Source organism: Lampris incognitus, chromosome 20, assembly GCF_029633865.1.
Source record: "Lampris incognitus isolate fLamInc1 chromosome 20, fLamInc1.hap2, whole genome shotgun sequence".
NCBI lineage: Eukaryota > Metazoa > Chordata > Actinopteri > Lampriformes > Lampridae > Lampris > Lampris incognitus.
In genome coordinates this window covers 15,653,402-15,660,517 of record NC_079230.1, presented here as the reverse complement: position 1 = coordinate 15,660,517, position 7,116 = coordinate 15,653,402, and positions in this window count along the sequence as shown.

Sequence of the window (7,116 nt, the reverse complement as noted above, 5' to 3'; positions counted from 1 at the left end):
TCCATCACTGGTTATGTGGCCCTCACAGTCAGGATGCAAGGTGTGCAAGCTGGTAACTGCACGAAACACCAGATGTCGACCCCGGACGACATTAACATGACCCCAGAATGACAGGTAAAGGAACCTCATCAATGTCTTTGTTCTCCATACTGTCTGGGCCCCTTGCTGCAGTTACCGCTAGCCTTATAGTCCGTACCACCCAAGCCAAGACCAGACCAGCAGCAGGCTGCCCGAAGATAGACTTTGACTATATGGCTTACATCATAGCCAGACTTCAGATAGACGTCTGACTTCACTTGTTGCACAAAGCTGACTAATCCTTGACTAACCCTAAATGGGACTAATTCGCTAGGTATTCTGGGTAAAATTAAGTCAAGTCAGTTTTATTTGTATAGCCCAATATCACAAATTACAAATTTGCCTCAGGGGGCTTTACAGCAACACAGCATCCTGTCCTTAGACCCTCTCGTCAGATAAGGAACAACCCCCTAAAAATTTAAAAAAAACTTTAGCAGGGAGAAAAAATAGGAAGAAACCTCAGGGAGCGCAACAGAGGAGGGATCTCTCCCCCAAGACTGTTCTCAAACTAAAAAACATGGCTGACCAAGCAACAACTTCTGACTGCTCGGTTCTACTCACTCCAGCAGGAACCTGGTGACCTCTACCAAGAACATCACAAGACCATCTTATTAGGAAAACGTACTGGTGTATGTAGCGACTTCTCTAAAAAGGTCTCTTAAAACCTATTTCCCCTCTCCTCGCTCGCTCCGTTATGTTGGTAGCAAACCATAAATCACGAGCCATTTTTTTTCACGTTTTTTTGTCAGTTGTCAGCACGTGCCATTGATTGCCATGGGGGGCAACTCTCTTGGCTTGAATTTAATCAGTCTTTATTTTTGTGCAACTGTGTAAACTGGGATCGGACTACACAAACTCAGCCCCATTTTGACAGGATTTCGTCGTCGCTGACACCTTTCCAGAGTCCAGCCCGATTATGAACGTCAGGGACGACGAACCGTGAAGAACAGCGATGAGGCGTCTGGGACGCCCCACAACACCCTAATGAAAAGTCTAGCAGGGGTGGGCGATCTTATCCAGAGAGGGCCGGGGCGGGTGCAGGTCTTTGGTCCAACCAAGCAGTTACACATCTGTGTCTCCTAATCAAGTTCCTCAGCAGAGACTCTACTGGTTGATTAGTGGGATCAGGTGTGTAACTGCTTGGCTGGAACTAAAACCTGGACCCACCCCGGCCCTTTCTGGATAAGATTGCCCACCCCTGGGTCCGAAATTTTTATATATATATTCTTTTAATTTCCCCCCTTTTTCTCCCCAGTTGTGTATGGCCAATTACGCCGCTCTCTTTGAACCGTCCCGGTCGCTGCTCCACCCCCTCTCTGCCGATCCGGGGGGCGCCCCGACCGACCAGAGGAGGCGCTAGTGCAGCGACCAGGAAAAATACCCGCAATCCGACTTCCCACCTGCAGACACGGCCAAGCCAATTGTGTCTGTAGGGGCGCCCGACCAAGCCGGAGGTAACACGGGGATTCGACCAAGCCGGAGGTAACACGGGGATTCGACCCGGCGATCCCCGTGTTGGTAGGCAACGGAATAGACCGCTACGCTACCCGAACACCCAGTTTTTGTATTTTCTCTGCCTAGTCTGACAACTCATATGACGCGTTCCTTGACGTTGACCAATAGGATGACAGGGTGTTTATGGTGCACTTTTCGATTTCCCCCCTTTCTCTCCCCAATTACCTCGATCCGTCCCGGTCGCTGCACCACCCCCTCTCTGCCGATCCGGGGAGCGCCCCGACCAACCAGAGGAGGTGCTAGTGCAGCGACCAGGACAACTACCCACCCGCAGACACGGCCAATTGTGTCTGTAAGGACGCCCGACCAAGCCGGAGATTCGACCCGGCGATCCTGTGTTGGCAGGCAACAGAATAGACCGCTACGCTACCCAGACACCCAGTTTTCCTGCCTAGTCTGACAACTCATATGACGTGTTCCTTGACGTTGACCAATAGGATAACAGAGTGCTCTCTGGCGCACATATGCAAACATGGCAAAGAGAAAGCGATGCTGCTGCTGCTGTCAGTAACGACGAAACGGAGGAAAGGTTCGTTGAGCAGTGGCAACAACACCCCTGCGGGCCTTCTTGACGTTGCATCGAGGGAGGATCATGACGTCAAAAGAGAACGGCTAAATGCTGGTGAGAAATAGCGGAGGCCCTTCAGCAACCCGGTGAGTAGCTGGTTAAACTATGCTAGCTAGTGTAACCGGTTATTTTCTTGCCCGGTGCGGGATTCGATACGGGGTGTACTGTACCACGAGGCGACATCACTAACCGCTCGGCTAAAGGCTCAGATCCGTTAGCTAGGGACTAACGGGTCTTATTAGTAGTTTACACTAGGTTAGCATTCCCCAGTAGCACTAGCCGCAACAGCGTCCGCAATCGTTTTTCTTTTTCTCTTCGGAACACAAGACATCACACGCATATATGGTGTTTCTATAGCCATGACTGACGATTTCCTGTCCCGCCTCCCCACTACCTATGACCTGGCGCAAGCTCGCGAAAGGCAGCATACAACGATTGGTCGGGGCCGCACTTGTAGTGTTGCCAGACTCCCGGCCAAGACACGGCAAGAATTTATGGCGCCATGATTGGCTAATGGCGACCATCGTGAAAGGCAAAAATATCGGGTAGTCTGATCCCGGCACAAGACTCTCAGGTGGTGAGTCTGACTCAAGACCAATGGGGCCAACACTTATGTAAAGACTAACATCAGAACAGTGCATGTCAAATCAAACACCAAAGGCTCCGTTTTGGTGAAACTGGGTGCAAACATCAATGCAGCCGTAAGCACATGTGGGCGTGTCCGTTATATCTTCCGTAACTTGGGTGACCGGAAGTGCAAGCGGAAGGGGTTGGAGCAGGATGACGACATTATAAGCAGGTGACGTTCGGGCGCGCTGTGTTGCACTGTGTTGCACTGCCCATTGTCATTTTCGCGGCGATGAAGAGGAGGCCTATAGGATGCCTCTGCATTACTCCTCGTTTAACTGTATGTCTGCAGCTGTTGTATGAGATGCGGCGACTGTACATTTTCCCCGTGTACCTCTCCCGTCTTCCTCCGTTCGTATCGATTGTGAGTAAACAGATTTGAAGCAGCATGCGAGCAGGTCATGATTCAACAGTCTGGCTCCATGTAACAGCTCAGAAACGGAACTGCATCGACAAAAAGCAAGTTGTGTAACAACAATCTGGGCAAAAGCTGAGAGCGATGAATTCACACTGGTACTTTCATCGTCCTTGTTTTTGAAATCTATTATACTCCTTTCCCCTTCCGTTTGCATCACGTGGGAGTTCTCAAGACCACTTTCCGTTCTACGGGTACTTTGGTTTTTCAGAACAATGACAGTGAAATCTGAATTGAATTGAGCTAAGCTGGACGTAAACTGCAGTGTTTGCATCATGGCCTTTGAAAGGAAAATTAAGCTCAGGGACACTGTCCTCCTCTGCGCCTACAAGAGAAAACTGCATCAGTGATTACAACGCTCGAGAAAAATCCTATTCCATGAGTAGGGTCTGCCCTTTGTTGAGTTGGATGCAAACGCCGGTTGGATTACCGGAAGTTGGGTGGCATGGTGGCGCAGTGGTTTAGCGCTCTCGCCTCACAGCAAGAAGGCCCCGGCTTCGAACCTTGGCGGTCATCCCAGGTCGTCCTTCCGTGTGGAGTTTGCATGGTCTCCCCGTGTCTGCGGTGGGTGTGCTCCGGTTTCCCCCACCATCATAAAGACATGCATGTTAGGGTTAACACTCCTGTCTGTGCCCCTGACTGAGGTATGGCAAGACGAACTGGGGTTGCTCCCCGGGCGCTGCACGGCGGCTGCCCCCTGCTCCTAGCTACACACCTAGCACCACGGGGGAAATGCAGAGAGGAGGAGTTTCCCCACGGGGGTTAATACAGTCTACCAAAAATCAAATTAAAATAATCACAGTAAAAATGTTTACCGCTTAATAATCTTCGCTCCCTGGCTGTGGTTAGTCACATAACTTCCCACATCCATCCGCTATTCACAGGAGAGCTACTATGTGTGACTACAGATGCATTGTGGGGCTGTGGAGAAAGTGTCCTCTCTGGGTGCAGCTTCAGCTGTGGTGTCCCTGTCACGCGCTCTGGCCCTAAGACTTCTTGCTCTTCAATTTGACACTTTGTAATTGTGTTGCTGAATTAAATTATTAAAGAACACAATTTTAGCCACCGTCAACATCATAGCTGGAGGTACCGAGGATGATGGGGAGAGACACGCCGAAACAAGCATACACACACATACATACACACGCACACACATGCACACGTCTAAGTCCGTATACACATGAGTAAACCCGTGCCAAACAAACACGCACGCACACACACACAAGCACACACACTGTCATCTCCAATCTACACATGCATATCATCACCCTCTTACACACACACACACACACACAGATGCACACACGCTGTAATGAGAGCTGAGGGCTGTTGTGTGTGAGATGGATGGCTTTACTTGAAGCTTGTATAAATAAAGGCTAAATAAATCTCGATGGCTTCTAGTGATGAATCAGACACAACGGACCTTGGGCTAACACTGTACTGTGTGTGTGTGTGTGTGTGTGTGTGTGTGTGTGTGTGTGTGTGTTGTGTTCCCGCATTTTGAGTGTGTATGTGTGTATGGGGGCGGGGATGGGGGTGGAGGGTGAAAGACACAGAGTGTGTTAATATTTGTATACAGGAGTGCTTTGGGCCAGGGTGTGAGCGCATACTTATATATGTGTGTGTTTGCATTAACATCAGTTACCATAAGCACAGAGTGTGTGCGCGCACGCACACACACACACACACACATGCATGCACATGCACACACATGTACACAGACACACACACACACACTTCAGAAGAAATCGTCTCTGTATACAAACATCACACATTATCTGTGCCTACCCCCTGCTGTGTTTCACACACACACACACACACACACACACACACACACACACACACACACACACATTCACGCATGTGCACACACACGCGGATCCCGAGGCATTAAACTGGGGCAGTTTTCAGTTAAGTTTTTGTCTCAAAGTAAAAGGAAAACCATGAAAGCGGGTGGGCCAAAGTCACCTCACACCGGCCTCCAAAATATTCTCCTCCTCCTCCTCCCCCCTCTCTCTCCTTCTTATCTTGTCTTCTCCAAACCCTCTCTTCTTACTCTCTACACGCTCTTCTCTCACCGTTTCACCTTTGCTGTGTCCTCTCTCGCTCCATTTCCATCTATCTCTCTTTATCTCATTTCATCTTATCTTATCTCTATCCCTCTTTCTCCCACTGTGTGTATTCGTTCTACCCTTTCCACCGACCTCTGCCCTCTCTCTCTCTCTCTCTCTGACGCACTCACAAACACGCTGTCGTCTCTCCTCGGCCCTCGCTCCCTCGCTCCCTCTCTTTTTCCTTTTTATTTGTTGAAGGGAAGGAGTGATGAGAGCGGATGGAAATGAAAGAAGTAGATGGCACTACAGCAGCGTTGTCCTCCGGAGGGTTGATGTGACCCCACTCCATCACTTCACCTCTCTCTCTCTCTGCCCATCTCTCTCGTCCCCTCTGTCCTCATGGTCTCCCTCGTCCAGGTCGCTCTCCCCTCCCGCCATTCTCCTTCTATTCATCCCTCTCTTCTACTCTCTTTCTTATCTCTTCTACAACACTGTTCTCCATGTCTCTCTCTCTCTCTCTCTCTCTCTCTCTCTCTCTCTCTCTCTCTCTCTCTCTCTCTCTCTCTCTCTCTCTCTCCGTCTCCATATTTCCCCTCTTAACCCTTCCCTTCTTCTGTCTCTCACTCTCCAACTCTTCCTCCCAAACCACACCCTGCCTGTCTCTCTTTTTCACGCCCCCCTCCCTTCTGCCACTTGTCTTTTTCATCCCTATCTTCCTCTCCCTTTCTCTCTCTCTCTCCCCCAACCCTCCCCCTCTCTCTGTCTCTCTCTCTCTGGTTCTTGTCGGTCTCATCTTTTCAGTCATAGTGCTTTAAGCTGCTCTTTGATCCACATTCATTGTGTATGTGTGTGTGTGTGTGTGTGTGTGTGTGTGTGTGTGTGTGTATGTGTTTGTGTGTGTGTGTGTGTTTGTGTGTGTGTGTTTTAAGCTACCGATTTTCATCTGCCTTGTCATATTTCAAAGGGCTGCATGTGTGCCTCTGTGCATGCACACGTACACGCATATGTGTGTGTGTGTGTGTGTGTGTGTGTGTGTGTGTGTGTGTGTGTGTGTGTGTGTGTGTGTGTGTGAGTGTGATTCCTGCGCTACCAATCTTCAGCTCCCTTATCAACCCTCGAAGGAGTGTGTGTGTGTGTGTGTGTATGTGTGTGTGTGCGTGTGTGTGTGTGCGTGTGTGTGTGCGTGTGATGCTTTGCCAATACAGGCCAGCGTGTGTGTGCGTGCACAAGTGTGTACAGTTCCAAGGTTAAGAACAAATCCATATCTAATGCTTGGAATACATTATTCAAAAATAGATTTGGTTCAAAATAGATCCGTTCATTTTAACTGTAACTAATGTGCATTGAAAAAAAGTGATCATTCGTAGGATCACAGGCTGTCCACCATTTGAACAACCAAGTGACATTTGCAAAAGGTGTCATTCTTTAGGATCCCCCCCCTTTTTCTCCCCAATTGGACCTGTCCAATTACCCCACTCTTCCGAGCCGTCCCGGCTGCTGCTCCACCCCCTCTGCCGATCCGGGGAGGGCTGCAGACTACCACATGCCTCCTCCGATACACGTGGAGTCGCCAGCCGCTTCTTTTCACCTGACGATGAGGAGTTTCACCAGGGGGTTGTAGCATGTGGGAGGATCCTGCTGTTCTCCCCAGTACCCCCTCCCCCCGAACAGGCTCCCCGACTGACCAGAGGAGGCGCTAGAGCAGTGACCAGGACACATACCTCCATCCGGCTTCCCAGCCGTAGACACGGCCAATTGTATCTGTAGGGACGCCCGACCAAGCTGGAGGCAACATGGAGATTCGAACCGGCGATCCCCGTGTTGGTAGGCAACGGAATAGCCTGCCACGTTACCTGGAT